Source organism: Abramis brama, assembly GCF_963993115.1.
Source record: "Abramis brama genome assembly, chromosome: 6".
NCBI classification, from domain to species: Eukaryota; Metazoa; Chordata; class Actinopteri; order Cypriniformes; family Leuciscidae; genus Abramis; species Abramis brama.
The window spans coordinates 44318531-44334711 of record NC_139968.1 but is presented as its reverse complement, the minus strand read 5'-3'; the positions used below and the strand labels follow the sequence as shown (position 1 = coordinate 44334711).

General features: G+C 36.1%; 1 long non-coding RNA gene across 2 annotated transcripts; it reads left to right on the top strand.

Annotated features, from left to right (window-relative positions):
- Positions 1 to 808: 808 nt before the first annotated feature.
- On the top strand, positions 809 to 7964 carry LOC311085492. Of its 2 annotated transcripts, none has more exons than XR_014606837.1 (4): positions 809 to 959; positions 1284 to 1323; positions 3223 to 3423; positions 5967 to 7964. It is a non-coding gene; the product is annotated as an uncharacterized lncRNA (long non-coding RNA). The 2 variants fall into 2 exon arrangements; XR_014606838.1 differs by having other exon boundaries at positions 815 to 959; positions 3203 to 3423; positions 5967 to 7636.
- Positions 7965 to 16181: the final 8217 nt, after the last annotated feature.

Here is a 16181-nt window from a genome sequence, read left to right as displayed (position 1 = left end):
AGCAGTGGCAGGGCAACTAGGGCAGTTACCAGGGGAGACTGTGTTGTACCGTATAGACGTAGTAAGTTTGGCCAAACAGTCTTCTCAGTACGGGCCTCAAATTATTGGAACTGCCTCCCTACGTCTTCAAGCTCAGTTTGAGTCTGCGCAGTACGCTCGACCATCAGGAAGAAGTGCTTCTAATTGACTTCACTTTTCTCCATTGAATCCAATGGGGTCGCTGTGTCCATTTCTTTTACTTTCTATGACTGCAACACACACCGCATACGCACTGCACACGGAGTATGTGTGAAACGGGCGTTAGAATGATTTCTGAAGGATCATGTGACACTGAAGGCTGGAGAAATGATGCTAAAATTCAGCCTTGGTCACAGGAACAAATTATACTTTACTATATATTCACATAGATTTTAAAATAAAAAAAAAAATTGAATAACATTTCACAATTGTACTGTTTTTTTAATGCAGCCATTGTGAGCAGAAGAGTCTTTTAAAAAACATGCCTGATAAAAGCTGAATAAGGTCACTGGGAATGGCATCAAATACTACATCAAACTCTTTAGTAGTTACAGGGATCTTATAATGATTAAGGAATTCACAGTAAAGAGATGTTCATTATTCTTAAATAACTGTCTGACTAAAATTATACTGTTATTTTACCAGTTTCTGTAAAATAAAGATTTATTTTTAAACGATATATATTTTTTGTTCCAAATCACAGAGTTGTGTGGAGAAAAGTTATGTTTAAAAATTTGTTTTTGAAAATCTATCATTTATTTCGTCTCGCGGTGATGACGTCACCACTCTCACCGTCGCGCGTCTCCTGAGTCTTTTGAGGTAAACAGTTCACACGTTAAATCACGTAACTACTATACAGTTTACACGGTTTACTCAACATATTATGGGGTCCATTCAGAAAGGCTTTAATCATGTGTCTGTTTCGTTTCCCATACAAAACGGTAAGATGTTAGCGAACTACTTTGTTGTTATTAAGTTATTAGGGAATCGGATTTATGTGGACAAATTACAAGGGTTGATAATGTCATCAGCGGCTGTCTTTATATTTACATTTATATTACTGTTGTTATATTTTACTGTATCATTATTGTACTCTATATTCTTGTTGTTGAATGAGTATTGATAGTCTATGGCTCATCACTATTATCAGAGCAGCTGAAAAGCCTCTTTATTTCATGTCAATAGATCCTGTTTTCTCCTCATTCATTATGCTGATGTCTTCAGATCTGTAAATTCACACATTAAGCTCATTTTATTGTCAACAGATTTGAGCAAACGACACGATCAGATATCTGCAATATATAGGTAAGTTTCATAACAGCATTTATTAGAGGTCGACCTATAGTGGAGTTTTAAATAGTTTCCAAAATGGATACTGAATGAAAACAAACATGACACATAAAATAGTGCTAAACTTTATTACAAAAATTGTCAAACAGAAACAGTATATTACTGAACCATGAAAATGTACTGTACTTTTTACATACTAAAATATAAATATATTAATTATACCTTGATCCTTCATGTTACATAGTCCATTCATCAATGTTAATTGATAAATGTTTAAAATGTAATGTAGTAGTAAATGTTGACATTAACAAATGATTAAATCCAAACAGTCATGTTTACAGATTGCCATCTTTATATGTCTACCAAAGGCCTTAGCAATATGTATACTCCCACACTTTATTTGTTTCTATTTTCGAACACTTGATGATAGGACAATAATACACTACACTGGTACAGAACTCACAATACTTATTTTAAGCCAAAATAAAGAGTTTTTTAAATCACTCTTTATTAAAATATTATTGTTATTTTATATTATTATCAGGATACACACATATTCCCCCATTGCATTATTATACATTATATTCAACATTATACAAGTTTTAGAGGAATGGACTTTAAATGGATGGACAGAAATCCTTAAGGTTTCATAAATTTTTTTAAATTTTACTTTTGGAAGTTGAAATGACATGAGGGGGAGTACATGACAGGATTTACATTTTTAGTATAGAAATATACCTTATACAGTAAGCCTTGAATAAATCTAATTCTTATACGAATCATCTCGTTTACATCAACGCTACATAATGTCACATTTTTATATTGTGATATCTCAATATAATGATAATCCCCCTACTTGATGATTATCTAATCAATATTAACAATCATAACAAACACTGCTGTTCTCCACTTATAGAGCGTAAATCTGATTTACCGGTACATTTTGGTGGGTTTGTGGCTGGTTATTGTATGATGATTGAAATTGCGAAATGAACTTAAAGAGGTGGTTGATTATGATTTGACTTTTCTAACTTTAGTTAGTGTGTAATGTTGCTGTTTGAGCATAAACAACATCTGTAAAGTTACAACGCTCAAAGTTCAAAGCAAAGGGAGATATTTTCTTTTAAAGAAATCGCTTTTTAAGGACTACAACAAAGGGCTGGTAGAGACTACAATGAGCTACGTCACGGGTTAGTGACATCACCAACCCTAAAATTTGCATAAGTAGGGTCTCTGAAGTGACGTAAGCCGCGCTTGTTGTTGTGACTTTTATTTTGACGGCGTTGAGAACGACTGAACTCACAGCGCTCACATTCTTAGACCTGTCGTAGACTAATGAAGTCGCACTTTCCTGTCTAATACGTCATTAGATAGAACTGTTATACAAAGAAAGTGAATCGTATATGAAAAAGTATTAGCATGTGTTTGATGTCCAGTGTTGCTCAGCAGAAATACATTATGTTTCTCTTGGTCCCCTTAGAGTCGCATTGGATTTTCTCCTCAGCGTAAAGATTAAGAGCTTCATCTATCACTGTTTTACATGTTCATAGAGTTAGTTTCTAGAGTAAATATATAGGCTATAATCTGTTTTAAAATGGCGGATGCTGTTGTTTCGCGTGCATTCGGCCAATCAGCGAGCATTAACGTCACTGATAGTGCCTATAGCGCTGGTTTAGACCGACTCTGAAGTAGGAGTAAATTAGTTCCTCCAAAAGGAGTTCCTAGAGCTAAAATCGTTCCTAGTTCCTGCGGTGCGAACACACCAAAGTCTGGGAACTTCCGCAAAATGTTTTAGGAACTATGAAAAGATTCCTCTGGTGCATAAGCCCCTAATCTTGCCTTTTTTTGCAGACGAACATAAACTCAGTAATAGTCTTCTTATTGATTTTGTCAGATCTGCTCCTCCTCCTACAGTGAAGCTCCTCCTCCTTCAGTGAAGCTCCTCCCACTGCAATTCACCAATAAATGCTGGAATATTCCCATCAGCTACAAGTGAAGGCAAGCATCAAACCATCAGGAAGAGCTGAAATCTGCAAAGACAGAGTTTATTGAAGGACAGTGAGAACATGAGAGATCCAGAACACTGCAGAATGAAACACACTGAAGAACAAAGAGGTTGGTGTTTATTCCTGATTCTTCATTAGTGAGGCTGAAGAACATTAAAGGACAAATCCAGTGAAAAATGAACCTAGGGGTAATTAACACATGGTTACCGAGTCGATCGTTCCCTGCGATGCGTTTTCATGAAAATCGAATGTATAGAGTTTTATCTTTAAAAACAGATTAGCTCATAACACTAGTATATGGGGCACAGAGTAAGTAAAAGTAAATCGCTAGTTAATACCACTAACAAGGCTCAAAATAGCCTCACACTAACACGGTAGCATAATGAGGGTCCTTACATGCCAACCGAAGCATTGAGAACTTTGTAAGTGTACAGACAGTTTAATAAGAAGATACTTTATAAAGACAGTACATTACGCGTTTACAGACAGGCGTCATCTTGGAAAACAGTCTCGACTAGTCGAGTCACGAACGCCGAATTTTTGTTGTAATTGTATAACCTTTAAAAAAATAAATAAATAAATATATATATATACATACATACAATATATACAATACAAGGATAGATGTAAACAAAATCTTAAAAGGTCAATATAAGCCTTCTCTTTAAATAATTTTATTATGCTTTATTAGTGACACATTTGGGTAGAGAATATATTCCAAATCTGAAAAATACAGCATGAGAACAATTAACTGCACAATTACTAGAAATGTTTACCTTGGATATTATACAATTTGCAAGCACAATTTGTGGAAAAAACAACAACAACTGTGAACCAATTATATATATATTAGGGCTGTCAATCGATTAAAAATTTTAGTCGCGATTAATCGCATGATTGCATGAGTTAACTCGCGATTAATCGCATTTAATCACACTTTTTTTATTTGTTCTAAATGTACCTTAAATTAATACTTTTCAAGTTTGTAATACTCTAATCAACGTGGGCATGGATAAATATAGATGCTTTATGCAAATGTATGTTTATTATTGAAACCATAGTCAACATAGAGCATGAAGACGAGACATGTTTCAAAGGTCATAGATGTTTTTCAAAGAACTTGTTCATGTCTATTAGACGCATGTAGAAAGAACAAAGAAATACCAGGTTCCCATTACTTCTCTTTCTTTGCACTGAGCGATTTACTAACACAAACATGCTTAGATTTTTGCATGACAGGGCAGCTCTTCTGAAAATGCTAAATGTACATTTATTATTTATTATTACATTATAGTTTGTCTCTCTCTGCGCCCATTTTGATGAAGCTAAATTCTTAATAAAACTGTTTTCATTGGTATATTTTATGGTTTCTGTTGTCAAACAACGGAATGAATATGAAATGGTGACTGAAACGCGACCCATTAAGACATAACCAGCTCTCCCTTCCAAGATGTTAATCTGCACAAAAATCCTGATAATCGAGCCGTTGTCTGATGAAATCAAATACACATAATTTCGGCTATACTTGCATGTAAAATTAGAGAAGCAACATAATATCTGTGTTTAACTGAATTAAAACGCTGCTACTCCGTTCGAGACGCAGAGAGAGAGAGAGGTGCGCGCGCGCTGGGAGAGCAGTACCGGCGGTGCGGGTAGATTCTCAGAAACTAAATAAGGTTTGGGCGCTTTTTTGAAGGTACAAAAATCGCTAAAGGGGTCTGCAATGTCGCTAAGTTGGCAACACTGTGCATCTCCATTTCTCCAACTAGGGGTTGGGCCACGGGTCAAACAGAAAATATGCGCTGCGTTAATCGCTCGTTAAAAAAATTAGTGCCATTAATATGATTTTGCGTTAACGCGTTATTAACGCGCTAACTTTGACAGCCCTAATATTTATATATATATATATTGTCCTTGCATTCTTTCTTGTGGCTCAGTCACACACCTGAATGAAAGGCTCATTACGTATGCAGCCTCATTATGCGGGGGCCCATTGTCTCCTCAGGTGTGAATCACTAAATATGCATGATGGTGTTGGATCGTTGACGCCCCTTGCGCATACTGCCTTTCCAAGCAAAAAGTGTCTTAAAAAATTTAAATCAATATATTGTTTTATGTGAATGATTAGGAAGGATGATTTTCACATCATTTTGAAGCAAAAACTCTAGGCGACTCTAGTTTTGTGGCCTTATTTCAGACATTTTCATTTTTAGTTTTTTCAATAACCATGCATAAACATTATTTATATGTTTATAAGCAACTGAAAAAAGCACAAATGTAAGAGCATGTCAGAACATCTCAGGGACCCCAAAAACACCTCAGACCCCAGAGGGTTAAAGCTGCAAGTCCACGTCAAACACTTCTTCAAACCAAACTTGGGTCTTCAGCCAACAAAGTTTAAATGCCGTCTGGCTACAGCGCTTCCCATAATGTTTACGCATTTGTGTCTGTTTGAACACACTCGACCACATGAGCGTCTACACTACCAAAGCAATCCGGTTGAATGTGTTTTCGACTACCTCTGGAAGTGGTCAAAAGTGGACAAGCTCAAACTGTTTTAGACCCTGTTCACACCAGTGTTTAGCACGTCCACTTTTGATCTAGTTTTTTCTTTTATTGATTTACTGAGCACTTACTTAACTTTAATTTCAGGCCCGATGGATGAGAATGAAGAAGTGAATGAAGTGGAGAAACATCAAAGAAGATCTCAGAAATCTTTCACTTGCACTCAGTGTGGAAAGAGTTTCACATGCAAACAAAATCTCAATGTTCACATGAGGATCCACACTGGAGAGAAACCGTTCACATGTGATCAGTGTGGGAAGAGTTTTATACATAAAGGAAACTTTCAGCAACACATGAACATCCACACTGGAGAGAAACTGCATGAATGTGATCAATGTGGTAAAACATTTTTGAGGGCTTCAAACCTGAAGATCCACATGACAGTTCATTCACAGGAGAAACCACATTCATGTTCTTTGTGTGGAAAGAGTTTTTCACTTCTGCAGTATTTAAAAGAACATCAGAAAATACACACTGGTGTAAGAAATCTGGTGTGCTTTGAGTGTGGGAAGACTTTTATCACAGCTGTAGTTTTAAAACAGCACCAGAGGATCCACACTGGAGAGAAACCTTACAAGTGTTCACACTGCGACAAGAGATTCAGTCAGTTAGGATCCCTGAAAACACACGAGAGGATCCACACTGGAGAGAAACCTTACAAGTGTTCACACTGCGACAAAAGATTCAGTGACTCAGGAACCCTGAAAACACACAAGAGGATCCACACTGGAGAGAAACCGTATCACTGCACTGCATGTGGGAAGAGCTTCAGTCATTCATCTACTCTACACAGACATACAAAAACTCACATTAAGTAGCTTATCTTCAGTTCCAGCACTTTCAAGTTTTTCAAGTTAGTTTGTCTTAACCAGCCTCAACCACGGCTGTAGCCAGTTATGAAGTCACCGAGGTCCAGACTTCAGTATATTTCCAAGGTGTATATAACAAAGGTTGTGAAATAATTGACCCCGAACCCCCTGAACTACCTCATATCTGGGACACCGGCGATTCTAGAACTCTACAGCCCTGGCCACAGCCATCGACAGTATAAAAGAAACATTGTCAACATTTGTCACATTAAATAGTTTATATTTAACTGTGAGATTCACATCAACTCAAAGATAAAGTTCCTTCCCAAAGAGCAATATCGCATATATCATTTTGCTTAATATAATCTATATGTTTAAAAGTACAAGTGTTTTTTTTTAAACTTTTTTTTACTGACTGTTCTTGCTCAGGAAGCTGAAGAGGCTGATTGAGATGCTTTATTATCTTGTTAGTCAATAAAGAGAGAGATCTGTCTTATTTGTTTCCAGTTTTACTTTCTTTCTTTTTGTATTTGCTGTACCAAGTATTACACTTTTATTGTCCATTTTTATTGTCTGCTCCTCCTTCTTGCATCAAGAAAAAATAATTAGTTAATTCTAATGTTTTCCTGTTATTAGTTTGATTGCTTCTATTGCTCTCCTCATTTGTAAGTCGTTTTAGATAAAAGTGTCTGCTATATGATCAGATGTAAATGTATTGTATTTAACAGATTTTATAAGGAAGCAGATTGATGGAGGTAAAATGTGTGCAATGGTACTTTTGGATCTCCAAAAAGCTTTCGACAGTGAATCATTCAGTACTGTAAGATAAATTAAGTGTCATGTGTTTTTCAAGTATGCTGATAGCCTGGTTGAACTTTTATTAAACTGGGAGAATTCAAAGTGTAGAAATTGATGGGTTTCTCTCTGAATAAACAATTATTAATAATGGAGTTCCCCAGGGAAGTGTCTTAGGCCCCCTTTTATTCCTCCTATACATAAATATGCAAGCAGTTTGTGACTGTAATTTGTTCTCTGCTTTACTGGTTTCAGACAAGGATGTCAGTAAAATACAAGTGATTCCTTTATACAAGGAGTTTTATAAAGTAAGAGACTGTCTCTCTTAAAATAAACTCTTATTGCATTTAGGTAAAAAACGGAATCCATGTTATGTGAGTCTAAAAGTACCTATACGTACTTATACGTAACTGTAGCTATTACAGATTATTGGGTAAGATCCCAGTAATTCCATGGAAATAAAAAGGCTTCCTTTTATAGTACAGTTGCACTTTACTTACTGAGAATGTTCAACGTGATCTCATGAGAATACGTGTGTATTTTTATGTAAAGTGTAATTCTACCATACGTACATTTACTTACGTTTTATACACACAGAAACGTATAATACTGACGTATTTACAGCACTAAAATGTAAAATGTTTATGTATTACGATTAGCCTACATGCAGTTAAACAAGAATACACTTTAAAACCTTAAAAATACCTTATTTAATCGTTTAACCATTTTAATATTTAGTTTATTTACAGTGAGACACAAAATGCGTTTTCTCCAATAGAACAATAATACACCAAAACCCAACATAAATTCATAAAAGACATCAATTTTATTATACTTGATATAATCCAAATCTTTAGAATCCATACGTTTGCAAGAAAGAGATCCAAATTCAGCCCTTTATCCAGTGAGTGATCTTCATCTCCATTTCACAGGCTATCACAGCAGCGCAGTCCGTAACTGTCAAATCCCGCGCTCGTGATGAATTCAAATTCAAAAATTGCACCCTCAAGAAGCATTACGACCATAGACTGTAAAAAATATGGACAAAGCGTCTGTGACGTCACCCATAGACTTTCTGAAGAACGGTTTTGAAGCCGTTTATGGGGGGTATGGGCAGCGCCATCTTGGGAAATCCTAACCCCGCCCACCTTCTGACGCAGCGCGCGTCACTCAGCTCGCTCTGCTACTCCGGTTATCTCTGTGTATATTTTAGGCAACGAAATATGTTATAAAACACCATACTAACTCTTTTCGTTTTCATTTAAAGAAATCTTAAACATTATAGCCACACAAATGTGGTTCAGGCAACGCGTATTGATTATATTCACTGCACATAACGTTTGCCTATTTATAAAAAAACAAAATATAAAACACAAACCTGCCTCTTTTCGTTTTAAATATAATATAAAAATATTAAACATTTTAATATGGTCCAGGCAATATGTGCGTTTGTACTAAATAACAGATGTTGCAGTAAACAACATTACAGATCATATTCGTTGTATTAAAATTTAAAATGACAAAACTCAACCCAGTCTCTTTTTGTTAAATTTCCCTTTTATCAATATTAGCCATTATAAAAGTATAAGTAAAAGGTACAAGAAGCTATACAAATAAAGCAAACAATTCAGTCAAACATACAAAGTCAGCGCTCTAGTCTAACCATACAACGGTAAACTTAAATAGCTTATAAAGTTATGAAACTTACCCTCAGCCAAAACGATTGCCCAGGGAACAAATTATAGATTCACGAGACCAAAAATCGCCCATTAGATATAGACAAGACGAATTATATCTCATGTTTAACCACTACAGAGACGCCAGAGTCAGCGGCAAACGTCAGAACGTCTAGCCGAGGAAAGGCTGTTCCAGGCGGGGTACATGAACGCCGAGCGCCCGGTCATCGCTGGATCTCACAACTGGATAAAATTTTCATAAATCTTTAAATAAACCACAGATTTGAGCTTTAAACAACTACATTCTCGCCTGAAAAACTCTTAAAACTACATTTCATGATACAAAAACAGTAGTATTATATTTCAACTGTGTTAAAAAATGGCGCTTCTTATGCTGCGTTCACACCAAACGCGAATATGCGTCTGGCGCGAGTGATTTCAATGTTAAGTCAATGGTAACTTGCGGCGCGAATGAGGCGTTTAGCGCGGCGCGGTAGACGTGACGCGCGAATGACGCGAATTGAGCGTCTGGTGCGTTACGTGCGTTAAGCGCGAATTGTGCTTTTTGTGCATCACGCGTTTGACGCGAATTCGCGTCTGCCGCCCGAGTTGAAATATCTGAACTTCTGCATCAATTCGCACCGCGTTAACCAATCAGGAGCCTGCTTGCTGCTGTCACGTGGTGAACTGACAGTTTATAATGTTATTTTATGTTTGGCCTCAATAAATTATTTTGTAATATGACTAAAATGCACAACAAAGCAAATCTTTCACATAAAAACTCGATTTCAATATATGAGAGATACTCATTTTGTATTGAATGCTATTTATTCCATATTCTAGATTATATGAAACTTTATTAATCTAATGTAAAGACAACACAATTTAGTGTATAAAAACTTTTTTTTTAAATCACAGGACAGGTTTCACTTTTGGAGGCTGGCTCCATTTATTATCAAAACAAAAATAAATGACAGATTAGGTGCGGGCGAGGGTGAACCTTGCGCCGGGCTGTACAGCGCGGGCTCGTCATGCAGCGACCACTCGAGGCCGAGGCCTATACGGCCTACGCTGTCCTCGTCCTCGGATTAACATTACCGAGTAAATTGTCATGTTTTCCTTGGTAACGTTGCAGGACATACGCGGTAAAAAATTGTGACTATATGGAAAAGGGAATGATCAGGTTAAATGGTACAATTCCGGTAATACCATGGAAATAAACAAGGCTTCCTTTTACAGTACAGTTGCACTTTACTTACTGAGTAAATTGTAAAAACATCTGCAAGAACATACCCAGTATTTAAGATGTGCCATGACATTAGGGAAAACTGTTCCTGCGGGGTAGTTACCAGGTAAGTGTAAGGTAAATTATTTGATAAGCCCTCTATAAATGGGTGTAGCAATGAACAACAACTATGTAAGACAAGGTAATTTATTGGAAACTACCGTCTTAATTTCAAGATAGTAATAAATAAACATGGACTGTTACCAACATAACCCTAGGATAACTACAAACCTAACTTGAATTGATGGGTAATACTGGAGGTGTTTCTAAAAATTGGCTGCTTACATTCTGAGAAAGTATACAATTAAATCTGAGTTATTACCAACCTAAACAGGTAACAAGTACACAGTACTTTGTTGAGTTGATATTTAACAGTGTTGTTTTTTTTTCCCTGGTAGTTTCTCTGTAATTGCAAACTAATCACCTTAAGTAATTACACACTAAAATACTATAATTTACCATATGCTTACCAGGTTAATACTTAGTAATTAGTTTGTAGTTTCTCTGCATTTACATTCTTGTTACCTGTGGTAATTACCAATAACCAACTATAACTTACCATATATTTACCAGGTAAATACCTAGTAATTAGGGGACTGTAAAAGGAAGGGTTACCGAAACCTCCTGGTGTCGGTGTGTTCCTGTCTTATTTAACTCCTTCAGATCTGATGTCATAAACCACTGCAGTGACAGTAGCCACACCCACCAGAGCAGAGACGACCAATCGGATCACAGCATCAGTAGAACCAAGTATGTAGCAATAATAATAATTGTAGAACCGCATTGTCATCATTTTAACATGTACGTTTATATTCAGTCAAAGTAATACCACAGAAAACTGTTGTTATGTGTCTTTATTTACAACCCTACTTTAACTACCAATTTTTACTGGCATAATTTAGAATAAATAAATACGGTAACACTTTACAATAAGGTTCCTTTATTAAACATTAGTTAATGTATTAACTAACATGAACTAACAGTGAGCAATACATTTATTACTGTTTTTGTTAATCTTTGTTAATGTTAGTTAATACAAATAAAGCTGTTCATTGTTTGTTCATGTTAGTTCACAGTGCATTAACTAATGTTAACAAAATTTTAATGAAGTATTAGTAAATGTTGAAATTAACATTAACAAAGTTGAACAAATGCTGTATAAGTGCAGTTCATTATTAGTTAATGTTAACTAATGTAGTTAACTAATGAACCTTATTGTAAAGTGTTACCATAAATACATTACATTAAAGGTGCAGTTAGCGATTTCTGAGAAACGCTGTTGATATTTTAAATCATCAAACAAACACGCCCCTACCCAAAAGGATCACACCCCTTTCTTGATAGCTCCACCCCCAATTTCACAAACATGCTATGCGACACAGGCACCTCCCCCCTCATGAGTGGACACGCCCCTTACAGCTGATTGGCTACGAGTGTGTTTTGGTGCTCGGCCCGATCCACTTTCAATAGTGACCAGACCTGCCAACCTTGAAATTATTTTTTGAGTAGCATCAGTGGGATGGGGGATAAATGTATATTATTACCATGTATTATCAACAGTTCATGTTAGTATTGTGTATTTACCATAGTAACTGTAGTTTCCAAAAATACCCATTTATTTTTTCTCTTTCTATGTTTTAATGACTGTGGTGGCTCATACAAAATGATTAACTTTTAACAAAAACTAGTTTGGGACTGCCTTTACTGTTCCTCATACTTATTCACCAGTGTAAGTGATATTTTTTAGTGATATGGGGAGTACATGCATTATATTGCATTGCATATAATGTGTGCTGGTCAACTAGTCTAAAATTAAGAAATTACTAGAAAACAGTAAAAACAACAACATGCGTGTACATTTAAGATTACTTACTACTTAATTTATTATTTCAATATCCAAATATGATACTAAAACCCACAGAAAAACGGTTGACGATGAATAATGATGAGAATCCAATAATAGCAAAACGAATCACTTATTCTAAAAATAATATAAAGCGTAAGTTAGACGAATCCGACATATAATGAGGGCTGTGTTAATAGTAAAACGTCCGTCATTTAATGAATTTTAAAAACCCGGATGGATAATACAAAATGCTTTCTGACATTTTGACAGAAAAATAACACAAGCAAGAACAAAATTTAAACATAGCCCATCAATTTTCATTTTACAATTATCTTCTCTCTCTGTGTGCGCGCGTCCGTGTTTGTGAGAAAACTCGCGATGCACTGATACAGCGGTACTTTTTAATCCATAAGTAACTAACGCTTAGTCTTCATACAAAAAATATGTAACATAATTAGGTACTTTAGTTATTATTAACACAATAACGTAACACATGCAGGCTACGTTTCTCAACACTGATAATGAATGAATAAACGCCTTTTTCTCCAGACTCGCGTTTATCAGTTGCCTGTCGCGATAGTCAATAAATCAATTAATCGCACGATAAAAAAAAAAGAGCTCGATAATTTTTCCGGCCGCGATAATACCATTTGCATGCTTGTTTGTTTTCCTCGTCTCTCTCTCTCTCTCTACCAAATAGACTGGATGACCACTCTCGGTTCCTTAGCGTATAGGAGTGAACCCTCTTGTCAGTTGCATGGTCTTTGTGTGGGGAGGCGGCGCCGCGGCGCTTGTCAGTCACATGGTCTTTGTATGGGAAAGCGCCGGCGGGACTGCTTGCGGCGACTGCCGGGAGAGAGAAAAGACGTTAGTTGTGAGTTGGAGGAAAAAAAAAGAAAAAGATGGAATTGGTTTCAAAGTCAAACGCGACAGCGAGCCCGATCTCATGAAAATGCGTATCTATACCACGAATGTTATTTCTCGTGCCATTTATACACCAAAAATAGTTTTTGCGTGCATGATACACACTTTATGGCGTGTAATACACACTCACTCCTCACCCCTAATCCTAACCAAGTATTTTCAGTGAGTAGGCTCGCATATACACGCAATAAAGCGCGTCTCCGTCTTCCCGACAGTAAATTACACAATCACTCGAGCGTTTGTTTAGTTGACAAAGTAACAGGAGGACAGTGCAAAATGCTGTGGTATCCTGTTGAGGCTTTTTTTTTAATTTGTTTACCGGCAGTTTTGCCTGTTATGGAATGTATCACTATTTATGTATGAGCCTAATGTTTAATATTTTTTGAAGTGCAATTTTGTTTACATCCATTTTATTTATTGTTTTTGGTATTTATTCAAGTGAATTTTTTTGTTAACAGACACTGAGAGTCCATTGCTTTTATTGTTTTTGGTTGTTTTGTTCATTTTTTGTGGATATTTAAAATGTTTTTCCGTTTTCAATGTTTAATATTCTTAAGAAATAAAAGTTTATAGATCTTTGAAAAGGTGTACCTGCATTATTATGCCATTATCATTATATTAGAAGAAAATGGTCTCGAACGACAATATTATCGTTTATCGCAATAATTTCTTGGACAATTTATCGTCCAGCAAAATTTGTTATCGTGACAGGCCTAATCAGTAATCCACAAATCACAGCACTTTCATAATCACTAAGCCATAGCGATTTCAAATTTATTTAGATTTATTGTTCAGCATTATTTGAGCATTTTATAATTTGCATGGCTGAATGATGCCTTCCATGGTCGAGCGCACATCTTTTCAAAGTATATTCCATTTGATAGCGTTTGTCCTTAGCGTACGCATAAAAAACAAAGTATACTTTGGGCTTTAAGATAAAACTACCAATAGATAATTCATTCACAAGCATAACTTAAGAAAAAAAAATATATATATATAATGTTTAGTTCAAAATTACTTGAGTTAGACAATAATCTGTAAAACTGTACAAAAACTTTTTTTTTTGCAATTATTTTAGGAATCTAAACTATATAAATCGAGTTTGCAAAACAGTGGTAAAGGCTACTGCAGGCATGAAAACAGGTCAGGGGTAAAAAAGGTGAGAAGGATGCGGCATATATATAACCCCCCCCCCCCCCCCCCCCCCCCCCCAAAAAAAATAAAATAAATAAATAAATAAATAAACAAATAAATAAATGTAATGAGTGAGTAGGAACGCGTGAGAGTTAACACGCACAGCTGAAATAAGTACAAAATTCTCATTTATGGACCTCTGCCACTGTAGGGGGGTTCGGGGGCATGCTCCCCCGTACGAAAATTTGGTGCTTTTTAATGTTAAATTCATCAATCTGGTGCAAATTAAACAAAGAAAAATTCAAAACTCTTTTAGTTACAGTGTCTGTCTACATTCCTACTACAATAATAGTTATAATATTAATCCCATGATAGTAATAGCCATATATTGTAAAACAAATGCACTGAAAAATAAAGGAAACTTTCATAATTAGTTTTGTACTAATTTCTATACTTGAAAGAGTATATTTCTATACTTCACATTAAAGATTTGATTGGGCTAGCCCAGTGTCAATCAAGAAAAGAACAAATGGGCCGCTGATCTACGTGTTTCATCGGGTGTCAGAGAAAAAAAACAATTTACTACTACTATTTATCACGCATTAAAAATGCCCCAATCCAGTCGTCTGTATGATAATCTGAAACAAGGACTGGTGGGCCGTTGTCCTGCTTCACTTCACAGATGCTGAGTGAAAGGAGAATTATAGAATGAAAGGATACTCATTTATATGACACTTTATTCATCAGGAGAACAGCTCGTTCAGCGCGTCATACGTCGTCCTTTCAGTTTCGGTTTTCAATCGATCGAGTTTTTTCACGTTTTCTCGATAAACCACCCCTTTCAATCCGATCGAAATTATTTGTAATAGAGCTGACACTTTGAGTTTTTAACGGATTATGTTAAAGCCCTACTTGTTATTAATGTTTTTATGAAATATCTCTAGTGAATGCATCATATCACCGTATTATTTATCGCCATGCGAGCCACAAATTAAAGCTTGGCGAGCCACATGAGGCTCGCGAGCCGCGCAATGAATAACACTGCACTGTTCCTGCTTGCTCAGCGCTCACGGCGCCCGCTCGCGATATTATCTCGCCCACTTCTATGTCAAAATAATGACATTGGCAACATCGCTGTCTGTATCTGACAGGACAGTTAACATTGTAAGCTAACTTACCACAGGCTTTCTTTCCGACGTGCGGTACTTTGTTCGGCAGTGTGTCCAGTTGTCAGACTCGCGGTGTAAAAGACTTTGAAAACATTTCTGCCCTAACGTTACTCTGACTCGTATTGGCTGTCATGTTTCGGTATTAGGAATGATGATTGTTTTTTAAAGCTGCGAAGTTTATGGTAACTTTATAGGGGATAAATGCTGGCCTCGACCTCGACACCCCCCCCTCCCATCCATAAATATTTTCTCATTGGATCTGCACAAATCGCGTAGGTGACCCTTTTAGGTTTTAAAACGGCGAATTTCGCGAAAGGTGAGGAGTTTTCATGCCTGGGCTACTGTTGTTTGAAGTGTAGACAGGCTTTTTTCGGCAAATGTCATGTTAAAATGTTATATATTGTTTATTTATCAGCACTTAATTGTGTTTTGCAAATGCATTTTCAAATTGATGAGATTTCTATATTCTCTAAACAGGCCGGAATGAATAAGATCAGCAGTTTTGGAAGACTAAATTTTTTTTATTTTTTTTTAGCTATTATTACAATGTGGCATAGTTGCAGTGTTTTGTGAAAGTGCCATTTATACACAACCTTGTACTTTTATTTGCAATTATCTTTTTCCCTTAGTCTTTACCTTAGTCTCCCTCTCTTTTTCATTAGCA